At 43.6% G+C, this 12105-nt stretch overlaps 1 long non-coding RNA gene across 1 annotated transcript; it reads right to left on the bottom strand.

Moving 5' to 3' along the window:
* Positions 1 to 7908: 7908 nt before the first annotated feature.
* LOC114808160 lies at positions 7909 to 11284 on the bottom strand. The gene is made up of 2 exons (XR_003756025.1): positions 11195 to 11284; positions 7909 to 9175 (listed from the first exon to the last, which is right to left on the bottom strand). It is a non-coding gene; the product is annotated as an uncharacterized LOC114808160 (long non-coding RNA).
* Between the last annotated feature and the right edge of the window lie 821 nt (positions 11285 to 12105).

Genomic DNA, 12105 nt, shown 5'->3' with positions numbered 1-12105 from the left:
GATAGACAAGTTCAAGGGAGAAGATAATAGAGTTGATAGCCACAATCCCTACCCTCAAGGAGTTTACAATCTAGTTGTGGAGACAGGCATTAAAATAATGCCACTCTTGAGGGTAAAGGAAGGGCAGGAGCCCTTAAAGTGCAGTCCTTTAAAACTAGTGGTGCAGGTAACCACCCATCTCGAAAATCCATTTGCTTGTGTGTGAGAGTGGGCATTTGTGTGACTCCATTTATGTTTGTGTGTGTGTGCGATATTGAAGGTGTGTGTGAGATTGAGTGTGTAAGATTAAGTGTAGCTCTGAGATTAAGTGTGTGTGTGAGGTTGAGTATGGAGAGGATACTAAGTGTACATCTGAGATTGAGAGTGTATGGCTGGGAGATCGTGTGTGTGTGTGTGTCTGCAAGAGTGTGTGGGTGTGGCTGGGAGATTGAATGTGTGTGCTGATGTGAGTGTAGTTGTGAGATTGTGTTTGGGGATGTGACATTCAATGTGGATATGACTGTAGATGTGAGATGATGTGTGTGGATGTGAGATTCTGTGTGTGTGTGTGACAGAGAGAGAGAGAGTATATATATCTCCTGCCTGGGAAATCTTTTTGTTTGTCTCTAGATCTTTGGCTCTACTGTATTTCCTTTTACTGCCTTTTTCTCCCTCCTTATCTGGCTCCTGGCCCTCCTCTGATGAAAGCTCCCCTCTTTGAAGTCCCATCTGCTTTTAAACTCCAGATAAAAAGGGTTACTTTAACCCCATTTCACACTAATACACAAACCAATAAAATCCATACAAAATAAGGTGATGATAAGGGTCCTGTGGCAGATATAAGAAAATCAGGTCAGACACCATCTCTGTTCCATATGGGGCTCATAGTCTAAAGGGGGAGAGAGACCAGGTATGGAATCCCTATTTTACAGATGAGGAAACTGAGGCACAGAGAAGTTAAGTGACTAGCCCAAGGTCACACAGCAGGCTAGTGGCAGAGTCAGGATTAGAACCCAGGTCCTCTGCCAGGTCCAAGCTCTTTCCCATAGGCCACACTGCTAACCTAGAAATTTAACAGCAGCAAGGGAAACACAGCCCAGAAGAACAATAGGACACAAACTACAGAAACATATTCACTCATAGTTTAGAGATATATTGAGAATGGCTGGAAGGATGAACATAATTGGAGTCATGTGGGGTTAATCAAGGGTGGAGGTGGCATTTGCTGTGTCTTCCATGGAGAAATCTGGTCCTTTAGAGTTGGATGCCCTAATCCTACCATGTCTCAGTTGGTCACTTTCTGCATATAAGTGCAAGTGTGAGCATTTGAAGGTGGCCAGGTAAGAGAGGTTGTAATTGCTTGACATTTGTCTTCATTAATGTATGCAGAGGGCTTTTCCTTCTGTCAGTGGGGAGGTGAAACATCCTGATTACTGTAATAGTCAAAGCAGGAGAGCAACCAACTGAGTTGGGAAAAGCTAGATAGATGGAGGAGTTTTAGTTGCCCAGCCCCCGTCATCCCCCAAAGACTGTTCAGGTTTTCTGAAACTCTCTTATTGGGGTTAATCTTGTTCTCTGATCCCTGCTCTCCCAGATAGACTTGGACCTGGAAGCTTATGGTTCCAGGACCATTTATTAAAGGGGAAAAACCCACAACTGGTTTCTTACACCCTGAGGCTCTTTGGGTGGGGGGTACAATTTAAAGAAATAACACAGCTAAATGCTGCAGGGGATCAGCCAGAGAACATCCGCACCTGCTCCTTGGTGCCTTTCCAAGAGGAGCTCCACTTTAGTGACTGTCAGATTTCCACACCAAAAACATCATGAAATACTAATTTGTGAACAGATGACTGCACAAACCCAAGAAAGAGGGGCAAATGATTATGGGCTGATTTGTAGCAGCTGAAGCAAATTATGGCCTCTTGATAAGTATATCAAGACAGATGGAGTGCACTGGTCTGCTTCAGGATAACCATATGTTCTGTTGTGGAGTTTTCTTAGTGGAGTTTCCCAAAATGCTATCTTTCAACTTACAAGTGTGTTCTGCAGTGGTATAAAAGGGGCAGTGCTATCAATATATCAGCCTCTAGACCAAGCTTGGGCCATTATTTAGGGTAGAGGAGCACTTGTTAATACCCTTGATTCAGATGTTCTCATGTGCTATAATGGTGCTATAGAGAAGTTTATTTTTCTGGACAAAGTGGTGGACTAGAAAGAATTAGTAGATTAAAAATAGTATGCTTCTGATCCATCACCAGGCCAGAAAGGGGAGCTGGGACTCCTCTCTTTCTCTTGGGGTGGGCTCAAAATAATCAGCCTCCCCCTACTCTCTGTGGCCGGGATATGAGGGAATGTCTGGGTCTCATTTTGGATCTCCTGATGGGTTCAAGAGAATGCCTTGGACCTCTGTGTCAGATAGGGGACTCTGGAGGTCCCTCTCCCACCAGCAGGTCTGGTCTTGGAATAATAATAATTGTGACATTTGTTGAACACTTACTATGCGACAAGCACTATATTAAGCACTGGGGTAGATACAAGATCGTCATGTCGGACACAGCCCCTGTCCCACATAGGGCTCACAGTCTAAGGGGGAGGGATAATGGGTATTGAATTCCCATTTTACAGATGAGGAAACTGAGGCACAGAGAAAGCAAGTGACTTGTCCAAGGTCTCACAGCAGACAAGCGGCAGAGCCAGGATGAGAACCCAGGTCCTCTGACTGCCAGGCCTATGCTCTTTCCAATAGACCATGCAGTTTCCTTTGGATCGCAAGCTGGCTTTTGAAAGTCTGCTTACATTCTGATTCCAGAGCTGCTTGTGAGGGGTCACATGGTTGAGTTCCATTTCTGATCCTGGGATTGGATTCAGAGCGTTTCCTCCACTGCAGGGCCAGAAAGGGAACTCAAGTGATCTCTCCCCCTCAACAGTAGCTCGGGTATCAGAGTGTGAGCAGGCAAACCAGTGCACTCACTACTCTATACCTGGCAGTTCTAGGCTGGCAAGCAGACAGGGCAAATAGAAAGTCCCAAATTTTGGGGCTTTCCCAGCTGAATCTGGACAATAAATGACCAACCTAGAAATGCTGAGTGTGATGCGGTTAAATGTATATGTATGTATATATTTATGTCCCTTATACACATAAAATTTAAAAGTGCTAGTTAAGGCTAGTTGAGAAACAGTGTGACCTAGTGGAAAGAGCATGAGCTTGGGAGTCAGAGGTCACGGGTTCTAATCCCACCTCTGCCACTTGTCTGCTGTGTGACCTTGATCAAGCCATTTAACTTCTCTGTGCCTCAGTTACCTCATCTGTAAAATGGGGATTAAGACTGTGAGCCCCACGTGGAACAACCTGATTACCTTGTCTCTACCCCATAGCTTAGAACAGTGTTTGGCACATAGTAAGTGCTTAACAAATACCATAATTATTAATTATTATTATTATCTCATTATTACCAGACACTGCTCAATCTCTAACCTCATTAACTCCAATTTACCACTCTCAGACCACAATTTTCTAACCTACCACCAGGCCCACATCTCTTAACCCCCAAATCTGTCCTCACCCCCGGGAATCAGGGAACCTGGGTTCTAATCCCAGCTCTGCCACTTGCCTGCCATGTGACTTTGGGTAAGTCATTTAGCTTCTCTGTGCCTCAGTTTCTTCATCTGTAAAATGGAGATGAAATACCTGTTCTCCCTCCTGATCAGACTCTGAGCCCCATGTGGCTGTGCCAATCTGACTGTCTTGTCTCTACCCCTAAACTTTACCCCTGTTTCCTAAAATTCTCAGTTCCAGTCACTCTCTGAGAAGGGGAGCATGAGCCAGGTTGACCTGAACTGATAGGGAGTGTGGGTGGTAAGAACAGAAAGAGCCCTGTAAGTCTGGGATATTCAGATGAAGGCACAGCCTGGGCCTTTTCCCTCTCAAGTAGGATTTTCTCTTTGTGGACCAAATGGAGTTATGGCAGCCCTACCTGCACATCACCAGGGCAAAGCATGAGGCAGTGTGAGAGGCAAATGTGAGAGGATCTACAAGTCACACCAGAATATTGAGTAGCCAGTGGCAGCTTGAGGCTTATTTTTTGAAGTTATAATGCGATCTATCCCTGTCTACAGCTTTGTCTTCATCCATCCATTGTAAATACAATTCTGAATGTTGATTGCCTTAGTCAAGCTGTCTAACCCACAGGATGTGCCAGACCTTGTTAAACAAAACTCTTCTTTAAAACCTCTTCATTTGTAAGCACTTTGTGGTCAGGAGACTGAAAGCAGGTACAACTCATAATAATAAATATTAATTTTTTTATCATTATTAGCAGTTATAACTCAACCAAAGGTACCTCTCTGAAGCCTGTCATGGTTTTGGGCTGTGCTTTCTGGCATGTTCCTCTCTATGCTTATGTACGGTATGGGTGCTTATATGTGCCATAGGATTCTTGAGGTTAGTAGATTCAAAACAATGCAAAGGTCACATTTTTTTTCACTCTGGGGCTGGGGGTGGGAGGAATCATTTGGCATTTTTTACCCTAGGAAGTTGTGAAAGTCAAAAATATCTATAGGCTCAATTGGGGTTTGAATAAATTTGTGAATGAGTAGTCCAATATAACTAGAGGAAAAGTTAGGGATGTTAGTATAGCTGTAGTCATTAAGAAAGATGTCTAGGAGGGCAACCGTCCTCCAACTCTACTTTAACCGCTGTCCTGGGCAGGAGGGACCATTGCTCTGATCCAGTAATGGCACTATTCATGATCTTATATTCTTGTTAGGTTCCATAGCATAGCAGGAGAAGAATTAGTCAAGACGTGTGTGGACCAGTCACTCCCAAATTCCAGTTGTGGGGCAGATTGCCCTTAAGGTCTCCTTAGCAAGCTAATATTCTGGGCCATTAGAAATGCCCTCTGACAGTAAGTAGTCATTCATTATAAATCATTAGAATTTTAATTTTAAAAATTAGTATAGGGGGCTGAGTCGGAAAAAGACATTAATATGAGTATTTGGTATTAAGATGAGAGCAACCCTGTAGGCAACTTCCTAATGGAAATGTCACTGATAGTAATTACCCCTTTCCAGCCAAGCAGCTCTTTGATTTTCCTCTAGCATTTGGAGAGCAGCCAGCCTGACAGGCAGAGAGGAATAAGAAAGGTGATTCAGAAAAGCTGGGGAACCCAGAAACCCCGTGTAGGGAATAAGACAACAAACCTCTAAGATGGTATCGATTTTGTCCCAGATGTTGGGAAGGTTAGACTTTCGACCTGCTAAATAAAATGAAGGATGAATGGGTGTTGAAAGGGCATCAGAGAAGAGGTAGCCAAAAAAAGACTCAGGGATCAGCCAGCCCTATGAATGTGTACCAGTAAGCAACCTAGTGTTGGAGATGCCTGGCCCTGTGGAAAGAGCACAGGCCTGGAAGTCAGAGGATCTGGGTTCTAATCCTGACTCCACTCTGCTGTGTGGCCTTGGGCAAGTCATTTAACTTCTCTGTGCCTCAATTTCCTCATCTGCAAAATGGGGACTCGTTACTTGTTCTCCCTGCTACTTAGACTGGGAGCCCCATGTGGGACCTGATGCTCTTATATCTACTCCAGTGCTCAGTACAGTGCTTGGCACATAGTAAATGCTTAATGAATACCACAGTATTCATTTGTGCCCTAGTTATAAGGTGCGACCGGCATTGGGAACATGATCTGAGCCCTCCACCTTCTCTAGATGATGGGGGAGTGCCTTTGGACTTCAGTAACCCCCAACAAGCCACCTCCCCTCAATCTTCCTTCAACAAGTTCTCAGCTATGGGATCTCCCCAGCTCCTACTCCAAATACTCTCCATGTCTGATCCCAGTCCCTATTTCCTTACAGCTGGCATGGTGGTCTGCCCATCGTGTCTCTTCTTTTTTTTTCATGGTATTTGTTAAGTGTTTACTATGTGTCAAGGTCTGTTCTAAGCGCTGGGGTAGATACAAGCTAATCATAATAATAATAATAATAATGTTGGTATTTGTTAAGCGCTTACTATGTGCCGAGCACTGTTCTAAGCGTTGGGGTAGACATAGGGGAATCAGGTTGTCCCACGTGGGGCTCACAGTCTTAATCCCCATTTTACAGATGAGGGAACTGAGGCACAGAGAAGTTAAGTGACTTGCCCACAGTCACACAGCCGACAAGTGGCAGAGCTGGGATTCGAACTCATGAGTCCTGACTCCAAAGCCCAGGCTCTTTCCACTGAGCCACGCTGAGATCAGTCACAGTCGCTGTTCCACATAGGACCCACAGTCTAAAATCCCCATTTTGCAGATGAGGTTACTGAGCCATAGAGAAGTTAAATGACTAGCCCAAGGTCACACAGCAGAGAAGAGGCAGATCAGAAAAGCACTAGCCCACGCTGCTTCTCATTATGATTTTCAGCTCTTTGTTCAGCTTTCTCTATCCTGCTACACCTGCTTTCAGTGAAGATATTGCGAAAGTGAGAGGGAGATATTTTGGAGTTGAGGCCAGCAAGCTGCACCCAAGAGCATTTTCCTTTTTCTCTGGCCCAGGACATGGATAGCCCAAATTTAAACACTCCTGTGAAGTTGTTATAGTTGAAAGCTCTTAAAAAAGTGAGAGACATATGACCCTTCTTCTCTCCCTAACTGCCATCTTTAACCTCTCACTCTCAAATAACTCCTTCCCCTCTTCATTGACTTCTTGGCTATTTTTGACATTTGACATCGAAGACCACTCCCTTCTCTTGTAAATGCTTGTTTTTTTCTGACTCAGTTCTCTCCCAAATCTCTTCCTACTCTTTGGCTTCTCTTCAGTGGGGATTAAATACTTATTCTCCCTCCTTCTTAAATGGTGAGCCTGATGTGGGACAGGGACTGTGTGTGACCTGATTATCTTGTATCTACCCCAGCTCCTCTATAGTGCTTGGTACCTAGTAAGTGTTCAACACATACCATTATTATTATTATTATCATTTCTGTCTTTTTAGCTGGATCCTCTCCCCATAACTGTGGATGTCCCTCAAGGTTCTGTTCTGGGGTCTCCAAACTCAGAGAGCTCATCTGCTCCCATGGCTTCAGCCACCTCTATGTGGATGACTCCCCAATCTGCCTCATTAGCCCTAACCTCTCACCTCCTCTGAAATTTCATATTCCCTCTTGCCTCCAGAACATCTCTACATGGATAGTTCATTGGTGCCCTAAACTCAATATGTCTAACACTGAACTCCTTATCTTTCCTCCCCAAACCATTTCTTCAACTGTCTTTTCCATCACAGTTAATTACACTGCTACCTTCCCTGTCTCCAAAAACTTAATATTGTCCTTGAATCCTCATTCTCTTTCAACTTTCATATCCTGTCATTTGATCCCTGCCAATTTTTCCTCCACTACATTTCCCACATCTGTCCCATCTTCTCCATCCAAATGACCACCACCCTCATCCAGGTACTTGACATATGATGGCTAGATTACTGAGTCAGCCTCTTCACTGGTCTTACTGTCTCCGGTCTTCCCCCTCTCCAGTCCACACTTTCCCTCTGCTAGACTGCTTATTTTGCTAAAATGTTCTTGGGCATACACTTCCCCACTCCTCAAAAACCTCCAATGGTGCCTGTCCCTCTCTGCATTTGAACGATTAGCTTTAAGGCACTCCCATCAGCTCTCTCCCTCTTACTTATCCACTCTCTTCTCTCACACCACCCCAACTCACACTCTGTTACTTCCAAGCTCATCTTCTTACTATGCCTTGTTTTCAATTCCTGACTCTGACTCCCTTGCTCACACCCTTTCTCCTGTCAGGAACTCCTTCCTTCCTATCTGCCAGACCAGAGCTCTCCCACTCTTCAAAGTCCTCCTTAAATACAATCTTCTCCAGAAGGTTTTTCCCCATTGATTTTTCTTCTCCTATGGTTACTTCCTCCCTATTACTGACTCAGCATTTTCACACCACTTTGTATGTATCAATTTCCATACTCTTCTGTTTTTTCTTTCCACATATCCATCTTTTGAGTCTCTTCTATTTCATATCTATAGTTATTTTGCCTGTCTCCCCCATTAAATTGGAAACTTCCTGAAGGGAAGTTTTCTATTTCTACTGTACTCAGAGGTGGCAAAATATAGCTGCAGTTTTGTATCTTTACTTCTACTTTAATAGTTCTAGTAGAAGTACAAAATGCAGATTTCCAGAGAGAGGGTCACTCTAATATACCAAGCTACACTACAAAGCTTCATAATTATGCTGATTTGATTCTCATGGCCAAACTGAACTGTCTTCCCAGGGGTCATAGACGGTCATTTATGTGGGAAATTCAGTGCTTTGTTCCCCATCCAGCCTATGGTATTCCAGGTTTGTGCAGGTGATTCAAAGGTTTACTTTTATAGTGGTCTATAAATGAAATTACATGATTTTGTTTTTAATGCAACTGAATAATTAATGATGTGATGGGATGAGGAAAGCATTGCTAAAATTCACATCAAAAAGCTTTCTCTATCACATTGCTCGATTCGCTGAGCTGTTCCATTAGTGCCCCTTTAACATGTAATATTTCCCAATTAAATGTGTTGGTAAGAATTCTTCATTTTAATAATTAAAACCATCCAGAGCACCCTGAAGAGCGTTACCATGGAGGCTCGGCCGCACTGCTGGGAATAGGCACAGCATGCTAATGTACAGAATAGGGTGACAGTTGAATGCCAGTGTTACAGATGCGTGAAACCCCAATAGTAACTGGGCTAGACATATATTGTTTCGATGTGGGCAAACAGGGCTGGATTTCTATGGCTGTGTTTTGGGGCACTTGTGATGGTGACCTTTGCTGTAGAAAGAGAGGATGTGGGATATCTCCTCTGTTGCCACTCAATCTGTATATTAGCATTTGTTAAGCAACCACAAGGCTTGTTTCCTCCAGCCACGCTGGACAAGGATTTTCATATCTGTTCCCAAAAGCCTATTGCCCCCACCCCTGAGATAATGGGCACCCAGAAATGGCTATGCTGCTGGATCCGTCTGGCTGTGTTGATTCTCTGAAAAGATTTTTCTTCCTGCACTTGGGATTGAGCACAAAATGCTGCATGATATTGCCGGTCTGATCAGAGGCTGACTTGAGTCCTGCCAAGATGGCAGCGTCTCAGGCTGAAGCTTCAAATTCAGGTACTTTGGTCTCTCCCTCTGCGTTGGGACTAGATCATCGTGGCTCTGATTAATCCAGAGCTGGTCTCTGAAATTGAAGTAGTTCGTGGTTAGTTCATTGTTCCGGGTCACTGCAGAATCCCATTTTCCAAGAGGCAAGACTTCAAGAAAGCAGAGAAGGCAAGAAGGGCAAATTTTTGTCTCAGTTACCTCAACTGTAAAATGGGGAATAATAATGTTGGTATTTGTTAAGCGCTATGTGCAGAGCACTGTTCTAAGCGCTGGGGTAGATACAACGTAATCAGGTTGTCTCACGTGAGGCTCACAGCCTTCATCCCCATTTTACAGATGAGGGAACTGAGGCAGAGAAGTTAAGTGACTTGCCCACAGTCACACAGCTGACAAGTGGCAGAGCCTGAATTTGAACCCATGACCTCTGACTTCCAAACCTGGGCTCGTTCCACTGAGCCACGATGCTTCTCCAATAAGACTGTGGGCCCTTGTGGGACAGGGACTGTGTCCAATCTGATTAGCTTGTATCTACCCAAACACTTAGAACAGTGCTTGACACATATTGAGTGCTTAACAAGTACCATCATCATCATCATTATTATTAATAAATCCTAGGGTGGCCACTGAGGCATTCAGTAATTCCAGACGCATCTTTCCCCTCCCCCTTTCCCCCCTGCAATACCAGACAAGGGTCAGACAAGATGAAAACCACATTTGTCTGGGATAAATTTGGACAATGACCACTAGAACAGTCACCCAAAGGCTTCATGAAGCTGGTCTCCAGGTGGAGCAGCATGGCAGGCCAGAAAGAGGTCAGGGAAACCCATGGTGGTCATGAAACAGCATCTCGCTTTTGCTCCATAGCTAAGTGGCATTTGATATTCATCCCATCCTCAGCAACATTTATTTCCATACCCCAAATTTATTGCTTCCCCTGTAGACTGTAAGCTCCTTGTGGGCAGGGAACGTGTCTACCAACTCTTTTGAACTGTACTTTCCCAAGTGCATAGTACAGTACTCTGCACACAGTAAGTGCTCAATAAATTCCACTGCTGCTGCTGCTGCAGTGGCACTGGTGGCTGCTGCTAGCACCAGAATCACTCCCACTCCATGAGAGTTCCTGCAACGTGGAGTTCTGAAATCACTCCATCGTATTTACTGAACACCAGGTCTGTGACAAGCCCTGAACTAAGTGCTTGGGGGAGTATGGATAAATAAGAAGATACAATCCCTGCCCTCAAGGAGCTTGCAATCCAGTGGAAAGAAACAAAATAATTACAGGCAAGAGGAAAAAGAGAATGGAAAAACTGATATCTGCATGAGTAAAAGCTTAAATAGTAGCATATGTACAGAGGTGCCTTGGCTGGAAGTGAGTGCAGAAGTGTAAAGCTGGGACAAAAGGTCTGAAGTGGTAATTAGAAGGGTATGATCTGGGGAGAAGAAAAGTTCATCAGGAAAGGCACAGAATCCCTTTCCTACCCTTTCCCCACTTTTTCACATCTTAGGCTCTATATCCTGGAAATGGCTTTGAATAAATGAGATATAGCTACACCAAACTGGGCACTGTATTTAACCCCACAAAAGGCATTAACAATCAATCATTCAATTGATGGTACTGAGTGCTTTTTGTGTGCAGAGCACTGTACTAAGCACTTGGGAGAGTACACTATGCCAGTGAAGAGCTAGGTACTCTGTGAATGCTCAAATTCTTGTTGATTGACTGATGGATTAATTGAAATAAAGGAGCACTTGGCCCAACACTAAACTCATTCTTCCCCTCCTTACTTGGATTAGTGAAGCTCACACACATTGAAATGAAAATTAATCTTTTCCAACTATGCCAAAATATATGCAAGTAATTGTAGATGCTATGTTTGCATTTTTATGTGGCGGGAATGTAGATTGTGCTAAGAGCAGCAATAATCATTGCTAGGTATTGCTATTTGCCCTAGAGAGGAGGAGAGAAAAGGTTTATGGGGAAGAGAAGAATAAGTAGAGAATAATGTAGGACCACACATTTGTAATTAAACAGCAGAGTTCTGGCATAGGAGCCAAAAATGAAGAAACTGGTCTTTGGAGGAAGTTTTCATCATACCTTGGGGTTAGTCAGAAAACAGGATTGTCTTAATTATTCAGAACAACTTCTAGATTTATTATGGAAATTTGCAGAGAGGAAAGTCAACATGAAATCCTTCAAAAAAAAAAAAAAAGAATTCAGCTTTCAAAATGCACTGGTACCAGCAAGAACAATGATATTGTCCAGCCTGTAATAATCATGCCATGTAATAAATTATTATTATTTTCTTATTAATGTGCCATGAAATCTTATTGAGGCACTCTGTTACTAATCTATGGATGAGAAATGAGGTGAAACTCATGCAGTGTTTTGGAGTTGACAATCAGATTTCCTGGAAAGAAATGTGAAAATGAATTAGGTAACCAACTATTCTGGACTAATTATTTGAAATATGATATAATAACCATAATTAGGGCATTTGTTAAGTCCTTACTGTGATCCTTGCACCATACTAAATGCTGGGGTAGATAATGATACAGGATAATCAAGTTGGACACAGTCCCTGTCCCACATGGGGCTTACAGTCTCAGGAGGAGGGAGGACTCATATTGAAACTGAGGCCCAGAGAAGTGAAGGGACTTACCCAAGGTCACACAACAGACAAGTAGTGGAGCTGGGATTAGAACCTCGGTCCTCTGACTCTCAGACATGTGATCTTCCCACTAAGCCACACTAGTCCTTCTTTCTGCAGCTACCCCCCTGCATTTTGGAATTAGTGATTGGGTAAAGCAAGAAGTATAGAGTAGCCATTTGTCCAATTGGCATCTCTAGCAGGAACAGCAAAGAGATGGGTTGCAAATATTCAAGTAAGTTTTGTCAGTACCTCTTTCTCTCTTGCTAGTCAGGGTGAAGGTTACAATTCAGAGCTATGAGGAGTATTTTGGGCTCACTCTGATTTGAATTTATTCATCTTCTTGGCATTCCCCAGT

This window comes from Ornithorhynchus anatinus, chromosome X5, assembly GCF_004115215.2.
Source record: "Ornithorhynchus anatinus isolate Pmale09 chromosome X5, mOrnAna1.pri.v4, whole genome shotgun sequence".
Lineage (NCBI taxonomy): Eukaryota > Metazoa > Chordata > Mammalia > Monotremata > Ornithorhynchidae > Ornithorhynchus > Ornithorhynchus anatinus.
Note: the sequence above shows the minus strand (reverse complement) of the source record. Positions and strands in the feature narration are given on the sequence as shown.